Source organism: Struthio camelus, chromosome 33, assembly GCF_040807025.1.
Source record: "Struthio camelus isolate bStrCam1 chromosome 33, bStrCam1.hap1, whole genome shotgun sequence".
NCBI lineage: Eukaryota > Metazoa > Chordata > Aves > Struthioniformes > Struthionidae > Struthio > Struthio camelus.
In genome coordinates, this window is record NC_090974.1 from 3,222,345 (window position 1) to 3,244,714 (window position 22,370).

The following is a 22,370-nucleotide window of genomic DNA, read 5'->3' on the forward strand; positions in this document are numbered from 1 at the left end:
AGTGCCAGGCTTTTTTTGCTGGTGGTTATTGTGAGGTCATTGTGTCTGAGGGCGAGAGGCCAGTGGCAGGCATGTGTGTGCTGGTGGTGATTGTGAGCTCAGTTGTTCGTGATGTTGTCACATGCCATGCCAGGCACTAGTCTACTGGTAGTGATTGTGAGGTCCCTGTGCCTGAGGGCGTGAGAAGCCAGTGGCAGGCATGTGTGTGCTGGCGGTGATTGTGAGCTCAGTTGCTCGTGACGTCATGAGAGGCCAGTGGCAGGCATGTGTGTGCTGATGGTGATTGTGAGCTCAGTTGTTCGTGACGTCATCAGCGGCCAGTGCCAGGCATGTGTGTGCTGGGGGGGACTGTGAGGTCCTTGTGCATGACGGTATGAGGAGCCAGTGGCAGGCATGTGTGTGCTGGTGATGATTGTGAGCTCAATTGTTCCTGATGTCATCAGAGGCCGATGCCAGGCATGTGTGTGCTGGGGGTGACTGTGAGGTCCCTGTGCCTGAGGGCGTGAGAAGCCAGTGGCAGGCATGTGTGTGCTGGCGGTGATTGTGAGCTCAGTTGCTCGTGACGTCATGAGAGGCCAGTGGCAGGCATGTGTGTGCTGATGGTGATTGTGAGCTCAGTTGTTCGTGACGTCATCAGAGGCAAGTGGCAGGCATGTGTGTGCTGGTGGTGATTGTGAGCTCAGTTGCTCGTGACGTCATCAGAGGCCAGTGGCAGGCATGTGTGTGCTGGTGGTGATTGTGAGCTCAGTTGTTCGTGACATCATCAGAGGCCAGTGCCAGGCATGTGTGTGCTGGTGGTGATTGTGAGGTCCTTGTGCCTTTAGGGCGTTAGAGGCCAGTGCCAGGCATGTGTGTGCTGGTGGTTATTGTGAGGTCATTGTGTCTTAGGGCGAGAGGCCACTGGCAGGCATGTGTGTGCTCGTGGTGATTGTGAGCTCAGTTGTTCGTGATGTTGCCACATGCCAGTGCCAGGCACTAGTCTACTGGTGGTGATTTTGAAGTCCTTGTGCCTGAGGGCATGAGAGGCTAGTGGCAGGCATGTGTGTGCTGGTGGTGACTGTGGGATCAATTGTCCCTGATGTCATCAGAGGCCGGTGACAGGCATGTGTGTGCTGGGGGTGACTGTGAGGTCCTTGTGCATGACGGTATGAGGAGCCAGTGGCAGGCATGTGTGTGCTGGTGGTGATTTTGAGGTCAGTTGTGCGTGGAGGCATGAGAGGCCAGTGTCAGACTCATGTGTTCTGGTTGTGATTGTGAGGTGCTTGTACCTGAGGGAGTTAAAAGCCAGTGGCAGGCATGTGTGTGCTGGTGGTGATTGTGAGGTCCCTGTGCCTGAGGGCGTGAGAAGACAGTGGCAGGCATGTGTGTGCTGGTGGTGATTGTGAGCTCAGTTGCTCGTGACGTCATGAGAGGTCAGTGGCAGGCATGTGTGTGCTGATGGTGATTGTGAGCTCAGTTGTTCGTGACGTCATCAGAGGCCATTGCCAGGCATGTGTGTGCTGGTGGTGATTGTGAGCTCAGTTGTTCTTGATGTTGCCACATGCCATGCCAGGCACTAGTCTACTGGTTGTGATTTTGAGGTCCTTGTGCCTGAGGGCATGAGAGGCCAGTGGCAGGCATGTGTGTGCTGGTGGTGATTGTGAGCTCAGTTGTTCGTGACATCATCAGAGGCCAGTGCCAGGCATGTGTGTGCTGGTGGTGATTGTGAGGTCCTTGTGCCTTAGGGCGTTAGAGGCCAGTGCCAGGCTTTTTTTGCTGGTGGTTATTGTGAGGTCATTGTGTCTGAGGGCGAGAGGCCAGTGGCAGGCATGTGTGTGCTGGTGGTGATTGTGAGCTCAGTTGTTCGTGATGTTGCCACATGCCATGCCAGGCACTAGTCTACTGGTGGTGATTTTGAGGTCCTTGTGCCTGAGGGCATGAGAGGCCAGTGGCAGGCATGTGTGTGCTGGTTGTGATTGTGAGCTCAATTGTTCCTGATGTCATCAGAGGCCGGTGCCAGGCATGTGTGTGCTGGTGGTGATTGTGAGCTCAGTTGCTCGTTACGTCATGAGAGGCCATTGCCAGGCATGTGTGTGCTGGGGGTGACTGTGAGGTACTTGTGCGTGACGGGTTGAGAGGCCAGTGCCAGGCATGTGTCTGCTGGTGGTGATTGTGAGGTCCTTGTGCCGTAGGGAGTTAAAAGCCAGTGGCAGGCATGTGTGTGCTGGTGGTGATTGTGAGCTCAGTTGCTCGTGACGTCATCAGAGGCCCGTGGCAGGCATGTTTGTGCTGGTGGTGTTTGTGAGCTCAGTTGTTCGTGACATCATCAGAGGCCAGTGCCAGGCATGTGTGTGCTGGTGGTGATTGTGAGGTCGCTGTGCCTGAGGGTGTGAGAAGCCAGTGGCAGGCATGTGTGTGCTGGTGGTGATTGTGAGCTCAGTTGCTCGTGACGTCATGAGAGGCCAGTGGCAGGCATGTGTGTGCTGGTGGTGATTGTGAGCTCAGTTGTTCGTGACATCATCAGAGGCCAGTGCCAGGCATGTGTGTGCTGGTGGTGATTGTGAGGTCCTTGCGCCTTAGGGCGTTAGAGGCCAGTGCCAGGCTTCTTTTGCTGGTGGTTATTGTGAGGTCATTGTGTCTGAGGGCGAGAGGCCAGTGGCAGGCATGTGTGTGCTGGTGGTGATTGTGAGCTCAGTTGTTCGTGATGTTGCCACATGCCATGCCAGGCACTAGTCTACTGGTGGTGATTTTGAGGTCCTTGTGCCTGAGGGCATGAGAGGCCAGTGGCAGGCATGTGTGTGCTGGTGGTGATTGTGAGCTCAATTGTTCCTGATGTCATCAGAGGCCAGTGCCAGGCATGTGTGTGCTAGGGGTGAGTGTGAAATCAGTTGCTCATTACGTCATGAGAGGCCATTGCCAGGCATGTGTGTGCTGGTGGTGATTGTGAGCTCAGTTGCTCGTTACGTCATGAGAGGCCATTGCCAGGCATGTGTGTGCTGGGGGTGACTGTGAGGTACTTGTGCATGATGGGTTGAGAGGCCAGTGCCAGGCATGTGTGTGCTGGTGGTGATTGTGAGGTCCTTGTGCCGTAGGGAGTTAAAAGCCAGTGGCAGACACGTGTCTGCTGGTGGTGATTGTGAGCTCAGTTGTTCATGACGTCTTCAAAGGCCAGTGGCAGGCATGTGTGTGCTGGGGGGGACTGTGAGGTCCTTGTGCATGACGGTATGAGGAGCCAGTGGCAGGCATGTGTGTGCTGGTGGTGATTTTGAGGTCAGTTGTGCGTGGAGGCATGAGAGGCCAGTGTCAGACTCGTGTGTTCTGGTTGTGATTGTGAGGTGCTTGTACCTGAGGGAGTTAAAAGCCAGTGGCAGGCATGTGTGTGCTGGTGGTGATTGTGAGGTCCCTGTGCCTGAGGGCGTGAGAAGCCAGTGGCAGGCATGTGTGTGCTGGTGGTGATTGTGAGCTCAGTTGCTCGTGACGTCATCAGAGGCCAGTGGCAGGCATGTTTGTGCTGGTGGTGATTGTGAGCTCAGTTGTTCGTGACATCATCAGAGGCCAGTGGCAGGCATGTGTGTGCTGGTGGTGATTGTGAGCTCAGTTGTTCGTGACATCATCAGAAGTCAGTGCCAGGCATGTGTGTGCTGGTGGTGATTGTGAGGTCCTTGTGCCTTAGGGCGTTAGAGGCCAGTGCCAGGCTTCTTTTGCTGGTGGTTATTGTGAGGTCATTGTGTCTGAGGGCGAGAGGCCAATGGCAGGCATGTGTGTGCTGGTGGTGATTGTGAGCTCAGGTGTTGGTGATGTTGCCACATGCCATGCCAGGCACTAGTCTACTGGTGGTGATTTTGAGGTCCTTGTGCCTGAGGGCATGAGAGGCCAGTGGCAGGCATGTGTGTGCTGGTGGTGATTGTGAGATCAGTTGCTCATGACGTCATGAGAGGCCAGTGCCAGGCATGTGTGTGCTGGTGGTGACTGTGAGCTCAGTTGCTCGTTACGTCATGAGAGGCCTTTGCCAGGCATGTGTGTGCTGGGGGTGACTGTGAGGTACTTGTGCATGATGGGTTGAGAGGCCAATGCCAGGCATGTGTGTGCTGGTGGTGATTGTGAGGTCCTTGTGCCGTAGGGAGTTAAAAGCCAGTGGCAGGCACGTGTCTGCTGGTGGTGATTGTGTGCTCAGTTGTTCATGACGTCTTCAGAGGCCAGTGGCAGGCATGTGTGTGCTGGGGGGGACTGTGAGGTCCTTGTGCTTGACGGTATGAGGAGCCAGTGGCAGGCATGTGTGTGCTGGTGGTGATTTTGAGGTCAGTTGTGCGTGGAGGCATGAGAGGCCAGTGTCAGACTTGTGTGTTCTGGTTGTGATTGTGAGGTGCTTGTACCTGAGGGAGTTAAAAGGCAGTGGCAGGCATGTGTGTGCTGGTGGTGATTGTGAGCTCAGTTGTTCGTGACGTCATCAGAGGCCAGTGGCAGGCATGTGTGTGCTGGTGGTGATTGTGAGTTCAGTTGCTCGTGACGTCATGAGAGGCCAGTGCCAGGTATGTGTGTGCTGATGGTGATTGTGAGCTCAGTTGTTCGTGACGTCATCAGAGGCCAGTGCCAGGCATGTGTGTGCTGGTGGTGATTGTGAGCTCAGTTGCTCGTGGCGTCATCAGTGGCCAGTGGCAGGCATGTGTGTGCTGGTGGTGATTGTGAGCTCAGTTGTGCGTGGAGGCATGAGAGGCCAGTGTCAGACTGGTGTGTTCTGGTTGTGATTGTGAGGTGCTTGTACCTGAGGGAGTTAAAAGGCAGTGGCAGGCATGTGTGTGCTGGTGGTGATTGTGAGGTCGCTGTGCCTGAGGGCGTGAGAAGCCAGTGGCAGGCATGTGTGTGCTGGCGGTGATTGTGAGCTCAGTTGCTCGTGACGTCATGAGAGGCTAGTGCCAGGCATGTGTGTGCTGGTGGTGATTGTGAGCTCAGTTGTTCGTGACGTCATCAGAGGCCAGTGCCAGGCATGTGTGTGCTGGTGGTGATTGTGAGCTCAGTTGCTCGTGACGTCATCAGTGGCCAGTGGCAGGCATGTGTGTGCTGGTGGTGATTGTGAGCTCAGTTGTTCGTGACATCATCAGAGGCCAGTGCCAGGCATGTGTGTGCTGGTGGTGATTGTGAGGTCCTTGTGCCTTTAGGGCGTTAGAGGCCAGTGCCAGGCTTTTTTTTGCTGGTGGTTATTGTGAGGTCATTGTGTCTGAGGGCGAGAGGCCAGTGGCAGGCATGTGTGTGCTGGTGGTGATTGTGAGCTCAGTTGTTCGTGATGTTGTCACATGCCAGTGCCAGGCACTAGTCTACTGGTGGTGATTTTGAGGTCCTTTTTCCTGAGGGCATGAGAGGCCAGTGGCAGGCATGTGTGTGCTGGTGGTGATTGTGAGCTCAATTGTTCCTGATGACATCAGAGGCCAGTGCCAGGCATGTGTGTGCTAGTGGTGAGTGTGAACTCAGTTGCTCATTACGTCATGAGAGGCCATTGCCAGGCATGTGTGTGCTGGTGGTGATTGTGAGCTCAGTTGCTCGTTACATCTTCAGAGGCCAGTGCCAGGCATGTGTGTGCTGCGGGTGACTGTGAGGTACTTGTGCGTGACGGGTTGAGAGGCCAGTGCCAGGCATGTGTGTGCTGGTGGTGATTGTGAGGTCCTTGTGCCGTAGGGAGTTAAAAGCCAGTGGCAGGCACGTGTCTGCTGGTGGTGATTGTGAGCGCAGTTGTTCATGACGTCTTCAAAAGCCAGTGGCAGGCATGTGTGTGCTGGGGGGGACTGTGAGGTCCTTGTGCATGACGGTATGAGGAGCCAGTGGCAGGCATGTGTGTGCTGGTGGTGATTTTGAGGTCAGTTGTGCGTGGAGGCATGAGAGGCCAGTGTCAGACTCGTGTGTTCTGGTTGTGATTGTGATGTGCTTGTACCTGAGGGAGTTAAAAGCCAGTGGCAGGCATGTGTGTGCTGGCGGTGATTGTGAGCTCAGTTGTTCGTGACATCATCAGAGGCCAGTGGCAGGCATGTGTGTGCTGGTGGTGATTGTGAGGTCCCTGTGCCTGAGGGCGTGAGAAGCCAGTGCCAGGCATGTGTGTGCTGGTGGTGATTGTGAGCTCAGTTGCTCGTGACGTCATGAGAGGCCAGTGGCAGGCATGTGTGTGCTGGTGGTGATTGTGAGCTCAGTTGTTCGTGACATCATCAGAGGCCAGTGGCAGGCATGTGTGTGCTGGTGGTGATTGTGAGGTCCTTGTGCCTTAGGGCGTTAGAGGCCAGTGGCAGGCATGTGTGTGCTGGTGGTTATTGTGAGGTCATTGTGTCTGAGGGCGAGAGGCCAGTGGCAGGCATGTGTGTGCTGGTGGTGATTGTGAGCTCAGGTGTTCGTGATGTTGCCACATGCCATGCCAGGCACTAGTCTACTGGTGGTGATTTTGAGGTCCTTCTGCCTGAGGGCATGAGAGGCCAGTGGCAGGCATGTGTGTGCTGGTGGTGATTGTGAGCTCAATTGTTCCTGATGTCATCAGAGGCCGGTGCCAGGCATCTGTGTGCTGGTGGTGACTGTGAGCTCAGTTGCTCGTTACGTCATGAGAGGCCATTGCCAGGCATGTGTGTGCTGGGGGTGACTGTGAGGTACTTGTGCATGATGGGTTGAGAGGCCAGTGCCAGGCACGTGTGTGCTGGTGGTGATTGTGAGGTCCTTGTTCCGTAGGGAGTTAAAAGCCAGTGGCAGGCACGTGTCTGCTGGTGGTGATTGTGAGCTCAGTTGTTCATGACGTCTTCAAAGGCCAGTGGCAGGCATGTGTGTGCTGGGGGGGACTGTGAGGTCCTTGTGCATGACGGTATGAGGAGCCAGTGGCAGGCATGTGTGTGCTGGTGGTGATTTTGAGGTCAGTTGTGCGTGGAGGCATGAGAGGCCAGTGTCAGACTGGTGTGTTCTGGTTGTGATTGTGAGGTGCTTGTACCTGAGGGAGTTAAAAGCCAGTGGCAGGCATGTGTGTGCTGGTGGTGATTGTGAGGTCGCTGTGCCTGAGGGCGTGAGAAGCCAGTGGCAGGCATGTGTGTGCTGGTGGTGATTGTGAGGTCCTTGTGCCTTAGGGCGTTAGAGGCCAGTGCCAAGCTTTTTTTGCTGGTGGTTATTGTGAGGTCATTGTGTCTGAGGGCGAGAGGCCAGTGGCAGGCATGTGTGTGCTGGTGGTGATTGTGAGCTCAGTTGTTCGTGATGTTGCCACATGCCATGCCAGGCACTAGTCTACTGGTGGTGATTTTGAGGTCCTTGTACCTGAGGGCATGAGAGGTCAGTGGCAGGCATGTGTGTGCTGGTGGTGATTGTGAGCTCAATTGTTCCTGATGTCATCAGAGGCCGGTGACAGGCATGTGTGTGCTGGGGGTGACTGTGAGGTCCTTGTGCATGACGGTATGAGGAGCCAGTGGCAGGCATGTGTGTGCTGGTGGTGATTTTGAGGTCAGTTGTGCGTGGAGGCATGAGAGGCCAGTGTCAGACTGGTGTGTTCTGGTTGTGATTGTGAGGTGCTTGTACCTGAGGGAGTTAAAAGCCAGTGGCAGGCATGTGTGTGCTGGTGGTGATTGTGAGGTCGCTGTGCCTGAGGGCGTGAGAAGCCAGTGGCAGGCATGTGTGTGCTGGTGGTGATTGTGAGCTCAGTTGCTCGTGACATCATGAGAGGCCAGTGGCAGGCATGTGTGTGCTGGTGGTGATTGTGAGCTCAGTTGCTCGTGCCGTCATGAGAGGCCAGTGCCAGGCATGTGTGTGCTGGTGGTGATTGTGAGCTCAGTTGCTCGTGACGTCATGAGAGGCCAGTGGCAGGCATGTGTGTGCTGGTGGTGATTGTGAGCTCAGTTGCTCGTGACGTCATCAGTGGCCAGTGGCAGGCATGTGTGTGCTGGTGGTGATTGTGAGCTCAGTTGTTCGTGACATCATCAGAGGCCAGTGGCAGGCATGTGTGTGCTGGTGTTGATTGTGATGTCCTTGTGCCTTAGGGCGTTAGAGGCCAGTGCCAGGCTTTTTTTGCTGGTGGTTATTGTGAGGTCATTGTGTCTGAGGGCGAGAGGCCAGTGGCAGGCATGTGTGTGCTGGTGGTGATTGTGAGCTCAATTGTTCCTGATGTCATCAGAGGCCAGTGCCAGGCATGTGTGTGCTAGTGGTGAGTGTGAACTCAGTTGCTCATTACGTCATGAGAGGCCATTGCCAGGCATGTGTGTGCTCGTGGTGATTGTGAGCTCAGTTGCTCGTTACGTCTTCAGAGGCCAGTGCCAGGCATGTGTGTGCTGGGGGTGACTGTGAGGTACTTGGACGTAACGGGTTGTGAGGCCAGTGGCAGGCATGTGTCTGCTGGTGGTGATTGTGAGGTCCTTGTGCCGTAGGGAGTTAAAAGCCAGTGGCAGGCATGTGTCTGCTGGTGGTGATTGTGATCTCAGTTGTTCATGACGTCTTCAAAGGCCAGTGGCAGGCTTGTGTGTACTGGGGGGGACTGTGAGGTCCTTGTGCATGACGGTATGAGGAGCCAGTGGCAGGCATGTGTGTGCTGGTGGTGATTTTGAGGTCAGTTGTGCGTGGAGGCATGAGAGGCCAGTGTCAGACTGGTGTGTTCTGGTTGTGATTGTGAGGTGCTTGTACCTGAGGGAGTTAAAAGCCAGTGGCAGGCATGTGTGTGCTGGTGGTGATTGTGAGGTCGCTGTGCCTGAGGGCGTGAGAAGCCAGTGGCAGGCATGTGTTTGCTGGTGGTGATTGTGAGCTCAGTTGCTCGTGACGTCATGAGAGGCCAGTGCCAGGCATGTGTGTGCTGGTGGTGATTGTGAGCTCAGTTGTTCGTGACATCATCAGAGGCCAGTGGCAGGCATGTGTGTGCTGGTGGTGATTGTGAGCTCAGTTGTTCGTGACATCATCAGAAGCCAGTGGCAGGCATGTGTGTGCTGGTGGTGATTGTGTGGTCCTTGTGCCTTAGGGCGTTAGAGGCCAGTGCCAGGCTTTTTTTGCTGGTGGTTATTGTGAGGTCATTGTGTCTGAGGGCGAGAGGCCAGTGGCAGGCATGTGTGTGCTGGTGGTGATTGTGAGCTCAGGTGTTCGTGATGTTGCCACATGCCATGCCAGGCACTAGTCTACTGGTGGTGATTTTGAGGTGCTTGTGCCTGAGGGCATGAGAGGCCAGTGGCAGGCATGTGTGTGCTGGTGGTGATTGTGAGCTCAATTGTTCCTGATGTCATCAGAGGCCGGTGCCAGGCATGTGTGTGCTGTTGGTGATTGTGAGCTCAGTTGCTCGTGACGTCATGAGAGGCCATTGCCAGGCATGTGTGTGCTGGGGGTGACTGTGAGGTACTTGTGCATGATGGGTTGAGAGGCGAGTGCCAGGCACGTGTCTGCTGGTGGTGATTGTGATCTCAGTTGTTCATGACGTCTTCAGAGGCCAGTGGCAGGCATGTGTGTGCTGGGGGGGACTGTGAGGTCCTTGTGCATGACGGTATGAGGAGCCAGTGGCAGGCATGTGTGTGCTGGTGGTGATTTTGAGGTCAGTTGTGCGTGGAGGCATGAGAGGCCAGTGTCAGACTGGTGTGTTCTGGTTGTGATTGTGAGGTGCTTGTACCTGAGGGAGTTAAAAGGCAGTGGCAGGCATGTGTGTGCTGGTGGTGATTGTGAGGTCGCTGTGCCTGAGGGCGTGAGAAGCCAGTGGCAGGCATGTGTGTGCTGGTGGTGACTGTGAGCTCAGTTGCTCGTGACATCATCAGAGTCCAGAGGCATACATGTGTGTGCTGGTGGTGATTGTGATGTCGCTGTGCCTTAGGGTGTTAGAGGCCAGTGCCAGGCTTTTTTTGCTGGTGGTGATTGTGAGGTCCCTGTGCCTGAGGGCGTGAGAAGCCAGTGGCAGGCATGTGTGTGCTGGTGGTGATTGTGAGCTCAGTTGCTCGTGACGTCATCAGAGGCCAGTGGCAGGCATGTGTGTGCTGGTGGTGATTGTGAGCTCAGTTGTTCGTGACGTCATCAGAGGCCAGTGGCAGGCATGTGTGTGCTGGTGTTGATTGTGATGTCCTTGTGCCTTAGGGCGTTAGAGGCCAGTGCCAGGCTTCTTTTGCTGGTGGTTATTGTGAGGTCATTGTGTCTGAGGGCGAGAGGCCGGTGGCAGGCATGTGTGTGCTGGTGGTGATTGTGAGCTCAGTTGTTCGTGATGTTGTCACATGCCATGCCAGGCACTAGTCTACTGGTGGTGATATTCAGGTGCTTGTGCCTGAGGGCATGAGAGGTCAGTGGCAGGCATGTGTGTGCTGGTGGTGATTGTGAGCTCAATTGTTCCTGATGTCATCAGAGGCCGGTGCCAGGCATGCGTGTGCTAGTGGTGAGTGTGAACTCAGTTGCTCATTACGTCATGAGAGGCCTTTGCCAGGCATGTGTGTGCTGGTGTTGATTGTGAGCTCAGTTGCTCGTTACGTCTTCAGAGGCCAGTGCCAGGCATGTGTGTGCTGGGGGTGACTGTGAGGTACTTGGGCGTAACGGGTTGTGAGGCCAGTGCCAGGCATGTGTCTGCTGGTGGTGATTGTGAGGTCCTTGTGCCGTAGGGACTTAAAAGCCAGTGGCAGGCACGTGTCTGCTGGTGGTGATTGTAAGCTCAGTTGTTCATGACGTCTTTAGAGGCCAGTGGCAGGCATGTGTGTGCTGGGGGGGACTGTGAGGTCCTTGTGCATGACGGTATGAGGAGCCAGTGGCAGGCATGTGTGTGCTGGTGGTGTTTTTGAGGTTAGTTGTGCGTGGAGGCATGAGAGGCCAGTGTCAGACTCGTGTGTTCTGGTTGTGATTGTGAGGTGCTTGTACCTGAGGGAGTTAAAAGCCAGTGGCAGGCATGTGTGTGCTGGTGGTGATTGTGAGGTCGCTGTGCCTGAGGGCGTGAGAAGCCAGTGGCAGGCATGTGTGTGCTGGCGGTGATTGTGAGCTCAGTTGCTCGTGACGTCATGAGAGGCCAGTGGCAGGCATGTGTGTGCTGATGGTGATTGTGAGCTCAGTTGTTCGTGACGTCATCAGAGGCCAGTGGCAGGCATGTGTGTGCTGGTGGTGATTGTGAGCTCAGTTGCTCGTGACGTCATCAGAGACCAGTGGCAGGCACGTGTCTGCTGGTGGTGATTGTAAGCTCAGTTGTTCGTGACGTCTTCAAAGGCCAGTGGCAGGCATGTGTGTGCTGGGGGGGACTGTGAGGTCCTTGTGCATGACGGTATGAGGAGCCAGTGGCAGGCATGTGTGTGCTGGTGGTGTTTTTGAGGTCAGTTGTGCGTGGAGGCATGAGAGGCCAGTGTCAGACTGGTGTGTTCTGGTTGTGATTGTGAGGTGCTTGTACCTGAGGGAGTTAAAAGCCAGTGGCAGGCATGTGTGTGCTGGTGGTGATTGTGAGGTCGCTGTGCCTGAGGGCATGAGAAGCCCGTGCCAGGCATGTGTGTGCTGGCGGTGACTGTGAGCTCAGTTGCTCGTGACGTCATGAGAGGCCAGTGGCAGGCATGTGTGTGCTGATGGTGATTGTGAGCTCAGTTGTTCGTGACGTCATCAGAGGCCAGTGGCAGGCATGTGTGTGCTGGTGGTGATTGTGAGCTCAGTTGCTCGTGACGTCATCAGAGGCCAGTGGCAGGCATGTTTGTTCTGGTGGTGATTGTAAGCTCAGTTGTTCATGACGTCTTCAAAGGCCAGTGGCAGGCATGTGTGTGCTGGGGGGGACTGTGAGGTCCTTGTGCATGACGGTATGAGGAGCCAGTGGCAGGCATGTGTGTGCTGGTGGTGTTTTTGAGGTCAGTTGTGCGTGGAGGCATGAGAAGCCAGTGTCAGACTCGTGTGTTCTGGTTGTGATTGTGAGGTGCTTGTACCTGAGGGAGTTAAAAGCCAGTGGCAGGCATGTGTGTGCTGGTGGTGATTGTGAGGTCGCTGTGCCTGAGGGCGTGAGAAGCCAGTGGCGGGCATGTGTGTGCTGGTGGTGATTGTGAGCTCAGTTGCTCGTGACGTCATGAGAGGCCAGTGGCAGGCATGTGTGTGCTGGTGGTGATTGTGAGCTCAGTTGTTCGTGACATCATCAGAGGCCAGTGCCAGGCATGTGTGTGCTGGTGTTGATTGTGATGTCCTTGTGCCTTAGGGCGTTAGAGGCCAGTGCCAGGCTTTTTTTGCTGGTGGTTATTGTGAGGTCATTGTGTCTGAGGGCGAGAGGCCAGTGGCAGGCATGTGTGTGCTGGTGGTGATTGTGAGCTCAGTTGTTCGTGATGTTGCCACATGCCATGCCAGGCACTAGTCTACTGGTGGTGATTTTGAGGTCCTTGTGCCTGAGGGCATGAGAGGCCAGTGGCAGGCATGTGTGTGCTGGTGGTGATTGTGAGCTCAATTGTTCCTGATGTCATCAGAGGCCGGTGCCAGGCATGTGTGTGCTGGGGGTGACTGTGAGGTCCTTGTGCATGACGGTATGAGGAGCCAGTGGCAGGCATGTGTGTGCTGGTGGTGATTGTGAGGTCCCTGTGCCTGAGGGCTTGAGAAGCCAGTGGCAGGCATGTGTGTGCTGGTGGTGACTGTGAGCTCAGTTGCTCGTGTCGTCATGAGAGGCCAGTGGCAGGCATGTGTGTGCTGGTGGTGATTGTGAGCTCAGTTGTTCGTGACGTCATCAGAGGCCAGTGGCAGGCATGTGTGTGCTGGTGGTGATTGTGAGCTCAGTTGCTCGTGACGTCATGAGAGGCCATTGCCAGGCATGTGTGTGCAGGTGGTGATTGTGAGCTCAGTTGTTCGTGACATCATCAGAGGCCAGTGCCAGGCATGTGTGTGCTGGTGGTGATTGTGAGCTCAATTGTTCCTGATGTCATCAGAGGCCAGTGCCAGGCATGTGTGTGCTAGTGGTGAGTGTGAACTCAGTTGCTCATTACGTCATGAGAGGCCATTGCCAGGCATGTGTGTGCTGGTGGTGATTGTGAGCTCAGTTGCTCGTTACGTCTTCAGAGGCCAGTGCCAGACATGTGTGTGCTGGGGGTGACTGTGAGGTACTTGGGCGTAACGGGTTGTGAGGCCAGTGGCAGGCATGTGTCTGCTCGTGGTGATTGTGAGGTCCTTGTGCCGTAGGGAGTTAAAAGCCAGTGGCAGGCACGTGTCTGCTGGTGGTGATTGTGAGCTCAGTTGTTCATGACGTCTTCAAAGGCCAGTGGCAGTCATGTGTGTGCTGGGGGGGACTGTGAGGTCCTTGTGCATGACGGTATGAGGAGCCAGTGGCAGGCATGTGTGTGCTGGTGGTGATTTTGAGGTCAGTTGTGCGTGGAGGCATGAGAGGCCAGTGTCAGACTCGTGTGTTCTGGTTGTGATTGTGAGGTGCTTGTACCTGAGGGAGTTAAAAGCCAGTGGCAGGCATGTGTGTGCTGGTGGTGATTGTGAGGTCGCTGTGCCTGAGGGTGTGAGAAGCCAGTGGCAGGCATGTGTGTGCTGGCGGTGATTGTGAGCTCAGTTGCTCGTGCCGTCATGAGAGGCCAGTGCCAGGCATGTGTGTGCTGGTGGTGATTGTGAGCTCAGTTGCTCGTGACGTCATGAGAGGCCAGTGGCAGGCATGTGTGTGCTGGTGGTGATTGTGAGCTCAGTTGCTCGTGACGTCATCAGTGGCCAGTGGCAGGCATGTGTGTGCTGGTGGTGATTGTGAGCTCAGTTGTTCGTGACATCATCAGAGGCCAGTGGCAGGCATGTGTGTGCTGGTGTTGATTGTGATGTCCTTGTGCCTTAGGGCGTTAGAGGCCAGTGCCAGGCTTTTTTTGCTGGTGGTTATTGTGAGGTCATTGTGTCTGAGGGCGAGAGGCCAGTGGCAGGCATGTGTGTGCTGGTGGTGATTGTGAGCTCAATTGTTCCTGATGTCATCAGAGGCCAGTGCCAGGCATGTGTGTGCTAGTGGTGAGTGTGAACTCAGTTGCTCATTACGTCATGAGAGGCCATTGCCAGGCATGTGTGTGCTGGTGGTGATTGTGAGCTCAGTTGCTCGTTACGTCTTCAGAGGCCAGTGCCAGGCATGTGTGTGCTGGGGGTGACTGTGAGGTACTTGGGCGTAACGGGTTGTGAGGCCAGTGGCAGGCATGTGTCTGCTGGTGGTGATTGTGAGGTCCTTGTGCCGTAGGGAGTTAAAAGCCAGTGGCAGGCATGTGTCTGCTGGTGGTGATTGTGATCTCAGTTGTTCATGACGTCTTCAAAGGCCAGTGGCAGGCTTGTGTGTGCTGGGGGGGACTGTGAGGTCCTTGTGCATGACGGTATGAGGAGCCAGTGGCAGGCATGTGTGTGCTGGTGGTGATTTTGAGGTCAGTTGTGCGTGGAGGCATGAGAGGCCAGTGTCAGACTGGTGTGTTCTGGTTGTGATTGTGAGGTGCTTGTACCTGAGGGAGTTAAAAGCCAGTGGCAGGCATGTGTGTGCTGGTGGTGATTGTGAGGTCGCTGTGCCTGAGGGCGTGAGAAGCCAGTGGCAGGCATGTGTTTGCTGGTGGTGATTGTGAGCTCAGTTGCTCGTGACGTCATGAGAGGCCAGTGCCAGGCATGTGTGTGCTGGTGGTGATTGTGAGCTCAGTTGTTCGTGACATCATCAGAGGCCAGTGGCAGGCATGTGTGTGCTGGTGGTGATTGTGAGCTCAGTTGTTCGTGACATCATCAGAAGCCAGTGGCAGGCATGTGTGTGCTGGTGGTGATTGTGTGGTCCTTGTGCCTTAGGGCGTTAGAGGCCAGTTCCCGGCTTTTTTTGCTGGTGGTTATTGTGAGGTCATTGTGTCTGAGGGCGAGAGGCCAGTGGCAGGCATGTGTGTGCTGGTGGTGATTGTGAGCTCAGGTGTTCGTGATGTTGCCACATGCCATGCCAGGCACTAGTCTACTGGTGGTGATTTTGAGGTGCTTGTGCCTGAGGGCATGAGAGGCCAGTGGAAGGCATGTGTGTGCTGGTGGTGATTGTGAGCTCAATTGTTCCTGATGTCATCAGAGGCCGGTGCCAGGCATGTGTGTGCTGTTGGTGATTGTGAGCTCAGTTGCTCGTGACGTCATGAGAGGCCATTGCCAGGCATGTGTGTGCTGGGGGTGACTGTGAGGTACTTGTGCATGATGGGTTGAGAGGCGAGTGCCAGGCATGTGTGTGCTGGTGGTGATTGTGAGGTCCTTGTGCCGTAGGGAGTTAAAAGCCAGTGGCAGGCACGTGTCTGCTGGTGGTGATTGTGAGCTCAGTTGTTCATGACGTCTTCAGAGGCCAGTGGCAGGCATGTGTGTGCTGGGGGGGACTGTGAGGTCCTTGTGCATGACGGTATGAGGAGCCAGTGGCAGGCATGTGTGTGCTGGTGGTGATTTTGAGGTCAGTTGTGCGTGGAGGCATGAGAGGCCAGTGTCAGACTGGTGTGTTCTGGTTGTGATTGTGAGGTGCTTGTACCTGAGGGAGTTAAAAGCCAGTGGCAGGCATGTGTGTGCTGGTGGTGATTGTGAGGTCCCTGTGCCTGAGGGCGTGAGAAGCCAGTGGCAGGCATGTGTGTGCTGGTGGTGACTGTGAGCTCAGTTGCTCGTGACATCATCAGAGTCCAGAGGCATACATGTGTGTGCTGGTGGTGATTGTGATGTCGCTGTGCCTTAGGGTGTTAGAGGCCAGTGCCAGGCTTTTTTTGCTGGTGGTGATTGTGAGGTCCCTGTGCCTGAGGGCGTGAGAAGCCAGTGGCAGGCATGTGTGTGCTGGTGGTGATTGTGAGCTCAGTTGCTCGTGACGTCATCAGAGGCCAGTGGCAGGCATGTGTGTGCTGGTGGTGATTGTGAGCTCAGTTGTTCGTGACGTCATCAGAGGCCAGTGGCAGGCATGTGTGTGCTGGTGGTGATTGTGATGTCCTTGTGCCTTAGGGCGTTAGAGGCCAGTGCCAGGCTTCTTTTGCTGGTGGTTATTGTGAGGTCATTGTGTCTGAGGGCGAGAGGCCGGTGGCAGGCATGTGTGTGCTGGTGGTGATTGTGAGCTCAGTTGTTCGTGATGTTGTCACATGCCATGCCAGGCACTAGTCTACTGGTGGTGATATTGAGGTGCTTGTGCCTGAGGGCATGAGAGGTCAGTGGCAGGCATGTGTGTGCTGGTGGTGATTGTGAGCTCAATTGTTCCTGATGTCATCAGAGGCCGGTGCCAGGCATGCGTGTGCTAGTGGTGAGTGTGAACTCAGTTGCTCATTACGTCATGAGAGGCCTTTGCCAGGCATGTGTGTGCTGGTGTTGATTGTGAGCTCAGTTGCTCGTTACGTCTTCAGAGGCCAGTGCCAGGCATGTGTGTGCTGGGGGTGACTGTGAGGTACTTGGGCGTAACGGGTTGTGAGGCCAGTGCCAGGCATGTGTCTGCTGGTGGTGATTGTGAGGTCCTTGTGCCGTAGGGAGTTAAAAGCCAGTGGCAGGCACGTGTCTGCTGGTGGTAATTGTAAGCTCAGTTGTTCATGACGTCTTCAAAGGCCAGTGGCAGGCATGTGTGTGCTGGGGGGGACTGTGAGGTCCTTGTGCATGACGGTATGAGGAGCCAGTGGCAGGCATGCGTGTGCTGGTGGTGTTTTTGAGGTTAGTTGTGCGTGGAGGCATGAGAGGCCAGTGTCAGACTGGTGTGTTCTGGTTGTGATTGTGAGGTGCTTGTACCTGAGGGAGTTAAAAGCCAGTGGCAGGCATGTGTGTGCTGGTGGTGATTGTGAGGTCGCTGTGCCTGAGGGCGTGAGAAGCCAGTGGCAGGCATGTGTGTGCTGGCGGTGATTGTGAGCTCAGTTGCTCGTGACGTCATGAGAGGCCAGTGGCAGGCATGTGTGTGCTGATGGTGATTGTGAGCTCAGTTGTTCGTGACGTCATCAGAGGCCAGTGGCAGGCATGTGTGTGCTGGTGGTGATTGTGAGCTCAGTTGCTCGTGACGTCATCAGAGACCAGTGGCAGGCACGTGTCTGCTGGTGGTGATTGTAAGCTCAGTTGTTCGTGACGTCTTCAAAGGCCAGTGGCAGGCATGTGTGTGCTGGGGGGGACTGTGAGGTCCTTGTGCATGACGGTATGAGGAGCCAGTGGCAGGCATGTGTGTGCTGGTGGTGTTTTTGAGGTCAGTTGTGCGTGGAGGCATGAGAGGCCAGTGTCAGACTGGTGTGTTCTGGTTGTGATTGTGAGGTGCTTGTACCTGAGGGAGTTAAAAGCCAGTGGCAGGCATGTGTGTGCTGGTGGTGATTGTGAGGTCGCTGTGCCTGAGGGCATGAGAAGCCCGTGCCAGGCATGTGTGTGCTGGCGGTGACTGTGAGCTCAGTTGCTCGTGACGTCATGAGAGGCCAGTGGCAGGCATGTGTGTGCTGATGGTGATTGTGAGCTCAGTTGTTCGTGACGTCATCAGAGGCCAGTGGCAGGCATGTGTGTGCTGGTGGTGATTGTGAGCTCAGTTGCTCGTGACGTCATCAGAGGCCAGTGGCAGGCATGTTTGTTCTGGTGCTGATTGTAAGCTCAGTTGTTCATGACGTCTTCAAAGGCCAGTGGCAGGCATGTGTGTGCTGGGGGGGACTGTGAGGTCCTTGTGCATGACGGTATGAGGAGCCAGTGGCAGGCATGTGTGTGCTGGTGGTGTTTCTGAGGTCAGTTGTGCGTGGAGGCATGAGAAGCCAGTGTCAGACTCGTGTGTTCTGGTTGTGATTGTGAGGTGCTTGTACCTGAGGGAGTTAAAAGCCAGTGGCAGGCATGTGTGTGCTGGTGGTGATTGTGAGGTCGCTGTGCCTGAGGGCGTGAGAAGCCAGTGGCAGGCATGTGTGTGCTGGTGGTGATTGTGAGCTCAGTTGCTCGTGACGTCATGAGAGGCCAGTGGCAGGCATGTGTGTGCTGGTGGTGATTGTGAGCTCAGTTGTTCGTGACATCATCAGAGGCCAGTGCCAGGCATGTGTGTGCTGGTGTTGATTGTGATGTCCTTGTGCCTTAGGGCGTTAGAGGCCAGTGCCAGGCTTTTTTTGCTGGTGGTTATTGTGAGGTCATTGTGTCTGAGGGCGAGAGGCCAGTGGCAGGCATGTGTGTGCTGGTGGTGATTGTGAGCTCAGTTGTTCGTGATGTTGCCACATGCCGTGCCAGGCACTAGTCTACTGGTGGTGATTTTGAGGTCCTTGTGCCTGAGGGCATGAGAGGCCAGTGGCAGGCATGTGTGTGCTGGTGGTGATTGTGAGCTCAATTGTTCCTGATGTCATCAGAGGCCGGTGCCAGGCATGTGTGTGCTGGGGGTGACTGTGAGGTCCTTGTGCATGACGGTATGAGGAGCCAGTGGCAGGCATGTGTGTGCTGGTGGTGATTGTGAGGTCCCTGTGCCTGAGGGCTTGAGAAGCCAGTGGCAGGCATGTGTGTGCTGGTGGTGACTGTGAGCTCAGTTGCTCGTGTCGTCATGAGAGGCCAGTGGCAGGCATGTGTGTGCTGGTGGTGATTGTGAGCTCAGTTGTTCGTGACGTCATCAGAGGCCAGTGGCAGGCATGTGTGTGCTGGTGGTGATTGTGAGCTCAGTTGCTCGTGACGTCATGAGAGGCCATTGCCAGGCATGTGTGTGCAGGTGGTGATTGTGAGCTCAGTTGTTCGTGACATCATCAGAGGCCAGTGGCAGGCATGTGTGTGCTTGTGTTGATTGTGAGGTCCTTGTGCCTTAGGGCGTTAGAGGCCAGTGCCAGGCTTCTTTTGCTGGTGGTTATTGTGAGGTCATTGTGTCTGAGGGCGAGAGGCCAGTGGCAGGCATGTGTGTGCTGGTGGTGATTGTGAGCTCAGTTGTTCGTGATGTTGCCACATGCCAGTGCCAGGCACTAGTCTACTGGTGGTGATTTTGAGGTCCTTGTGCCTGAGGGCATGAGAGGCCAGTGGCAGGCATGTGTGTGCTGGTGGTGATTGTGAGCTCAATTGTTCCTGATGTCATCAGAGGCCGGTGACAGGCATGTGTGTGCTCGGGGTGACTGTGAGCTCAGTTGCTCGTTACGTCATGAGAGGCCATTGCCAGGCATGTGTGTGCTGGGGGTGATTGTGAGGTCGCTGTGCCTGAGGGCGTGAGAAGCCAGTTGCAGGCATGTGTGTGCTGGTGGTGATTGTGAGCTCAATTGTTCCTGATGTCATCAGAGGCCAGTGCCAGGCATGTGTGTGCTAGTGGTGAGTGTGAACTCAGTTGCTCGTGACGTCATGAGAGGCCATTGCCAGGCATGTGTGTGCTGGTGGTGATTGTGAGCTCAGTTGTTCTTGATGTTGCCACATGCCATGCCAGGCACTAATCTACTGGTGGTGATTTTGAGGTCCTTGTGCCTGAGGGCATGAGAGGCCAGTGGCAGGCATGTGTGTGCTGGTGGTGATTGTGAGCTCAGTTGTTCGTGACATCATCAGAGGCCAGTGCCAGGCATGTGTGTGCTGGTGTTGATTGTGATGTCCTTGTGCCTTAGGGCGTTAGAGGCCAGTTCCAGGCTTTTTTTGCTGGTGGTTATTGTGAGGTCATTGTGTCTGAGGGCGAGAGGCCAGTTGCAGGCCTGTGTGTGCTGGTGGTGATTGTGAGCTCAGTTGTTCGTGATGTTGCCACATGCCATGCCAGGCACTAGTCTACTGGTGGTGATTTTGAGGTCCTTGTGCCTGAGGGCATGAGAGGCCATTGCCAGGCATGTGTTTGCTGGTGGTGATTGTGAGCTCAGTTGCTCGTTACGTCTTCAGAGGCCAGTGCCAGGCATGTGTGTGCTGGGGGTGACTGTGAGGTACTTGTGCGTAACGGGTTGTGAGGCCAGTGCCAGGCATGTGTCTGCTGGTGGTGATTGTGAGGTCCTTGTGCCGTAGGGAGTTAAAAGCCAGTGGCAGGCACGTGTCTGCTGGTGGTGATTGTGAGCTCAGTTGTTCATGACGTCTTCAAAGGCCAGTGGCAGGCATGTGTGTGCTGGGGGGGACTGTGAGGTCCTTGTGCATGACGGTATGAGGAGCCAGTGGCAGGCATGTGTGTGCTGGTGGTGATTTTGAGGTCAGTTGTGCGTGGAGGCATGAGAGGCCAGTGTCAGACTGGTGTGTTCTGGTTGTGATTGTGAGGTGCTTGTACCTGAGGGAGTTAAAAGGCAGTGGCAGGCATGTGTGTGCTGGTGGTGATTGTGAGGTCGCTGTGCCTGAGGGCGTGAGAAGCCAGTGACAGGCATGTGTGTGCTGGTGGTGATTGTGAGCTCAGTTGTTCGTGACGTCATCAGAGGCCAGTGCCAGGCATGTGTGTGCTGGTGGTGATTGTGAGTTCAGTTGCTCGTGACGTCATGAGAGGCCAGTGCCAGGCATGTGTGTGCTGATGGTGATTTTGAGCTCAGTTGTTCGTGACGTCATCAGAGGCCAGTGCCAGGCATGTGTGTGCTGGTGGTGATTGTGAGCTCAGTTGCTCGTGGCGTCATCAGTGGCCAGTGGCAGGCATGTGTGTGCTGGTGGTGATTGTGAGCTCAGTTGTGCGTGGAGGCATGAGAGGCCAGTGTCAGACTGGTGTGTTCTGGTTGTGATTGTGAGGTGCTTGTACCTGAGGGAGTTAAAAGCCAGTGGCAGGCATGTGTGTGCTGGTGGTGATTGTGAGGTCGCTGTGCCTGAGGGCGTGAGAAGCCAGTGGCAGGCATGTGTGTGCTGGCGGTGATTGTGAGCTCAGTTGCTCGTGACGTCATGAGAGGCTAGTGCCAGGCATGTGTGTGCTGGTGGTGATTGTGAGCTCAGTTGTTCGTGACGTCATCAGAGGCCAGTGCCAGGCATGTGTGTGCTGGTGGTGATTGTGAGCTCAGTTGCTCGTGACGTCATCAGAGGCCAGTGGCAGGCATGTGTGTGCTGGTGGTGATTGTGAGCTCAGTTGTTCGTGACATCATCAGAGGCCAGTGCCAGGCATGTGTGTGCTGGTGGTGATTGTGAGGTCCTTGTGCCTTTAGGGCGTTAGAGGCCAGTGCCAGGCTTTTTTTTGCTGGTGGTTATTGTGAGGTCATTGTGTCTGAGGGCGAGAGGCCAGTGGCAGGCATGTGTGTGCTGGTGGTGATTGTGAGCTCAGTTGTTCGTGATGTTGTCACATGCCAGTGCCAGGCACTAGTCTACTGGTGGTGATTTTGAAGTCGTTGTGCCTGAGGGCATGAGAGGCCAGTGGCAGGCATGTGTGTGCTGGGGGTGATTGTGAGCTCAATTGTTCCTGATGACATCAGAGGCCAGTGCCAGGCATGTGTGTGCTAGTGGTGAGTGTGAACTCAGTTGCTCATTACGTCATGAGAGGCCATTGCCAGGCATGTGTGTGCTGGTGGTGATTGTGAGCTCAGTTGCTCGTTACATCTTCAGAGGCCAGTGCCAGTCATGTGTGTGCTGGTGGTGATTGTGAGCTCAGTTGTTCGTGACATCATCAGAGGCCAGTGCCAGGCATGTGTGTGCTGGTGGTGATTGTGAGGTCCTTGTGCCTTAGGGAGTTAAAAGCCAGTGGCAGGCACGTGTCTGCTGTTGGTGATTGTGAGCTCAGTTGTTCATGACGTCTTCAGAGGCCAGTGGCAGGCATGTGTGTGCTGGGGGGGACTGTGAGGTCCTTGTGCATGACGGTATGAGGAGCCAGTGGCAGGCATGTGTGTGCTGGTGGTGATTTTGAGGTCAGTTGTGCGTGGAGGCATGAGAGGCCAGTGTCAGACTGGTGTGTTCTGGTTGTGATTGTGAGGTGCTTGTACCTGAGGGAGTTAAAAGCCAGTGGCAGGCATGTGTGTGCTGGCGGTGATTGTGAGCTCAGTTGTTCGTGACATCATCAGAGGCCAGTGGCAGGCATGTGTGTGCTGGTGGTGATTGTGAGGTCCCTGTGCCTGAGGGCGTGAGAAGCCAGTGGCAGGCATGTGTGTGCTGGTGGTGATTGTGAGCTCAGTTGCTCGTGACGTCATGAGAGGCCAGTGGCAGGCATGTGTGTGCTGGTGGTGATTGTGAGCTCAGTTGTTCGTGACATCATCAGAGGCCAGTGGCAGGCATGTGTGTGCTGGTGGTGATTGTGAGGTCCTTGTGCCTTAGGGCGTTAGAGGCCAGTTCCAGGCATGTGTGTGCTGGTGGTTATTGTGAGGTCATTGTGTCTGAGGGCGAGAGGCCAGTGGCAGGCATGTGTGTGCTGGTGGTGATTGTGAGCTCAGGTGTTCGTGATGTTGCCACATGCCATGCCAGGCACTAGTCTACTGGTGGTGATTTTGAGGTCCTTCTGCCTGAGGGCATGAGAGGCCAGTGGCAGGCATGTGTGTGCTGGTGGTGATTGTGAGCTCAATTGTTCCTGATGTCATCAGAGGCCGGTGCCAGGCATGTGTGTGCTGGTGGTGACTGTGAGCTCAGTTGCTCGTTACGTCATGAGAGGCCATTGCCAGGCATGTGTGTGCTGGGGGTGACTGTGAGGTACTTGTGCATGATGGGTTGAGAGGCCAGTGCCAGGCACGTGTGTGCTGGTGGTGATTGTGAGGTCCTTG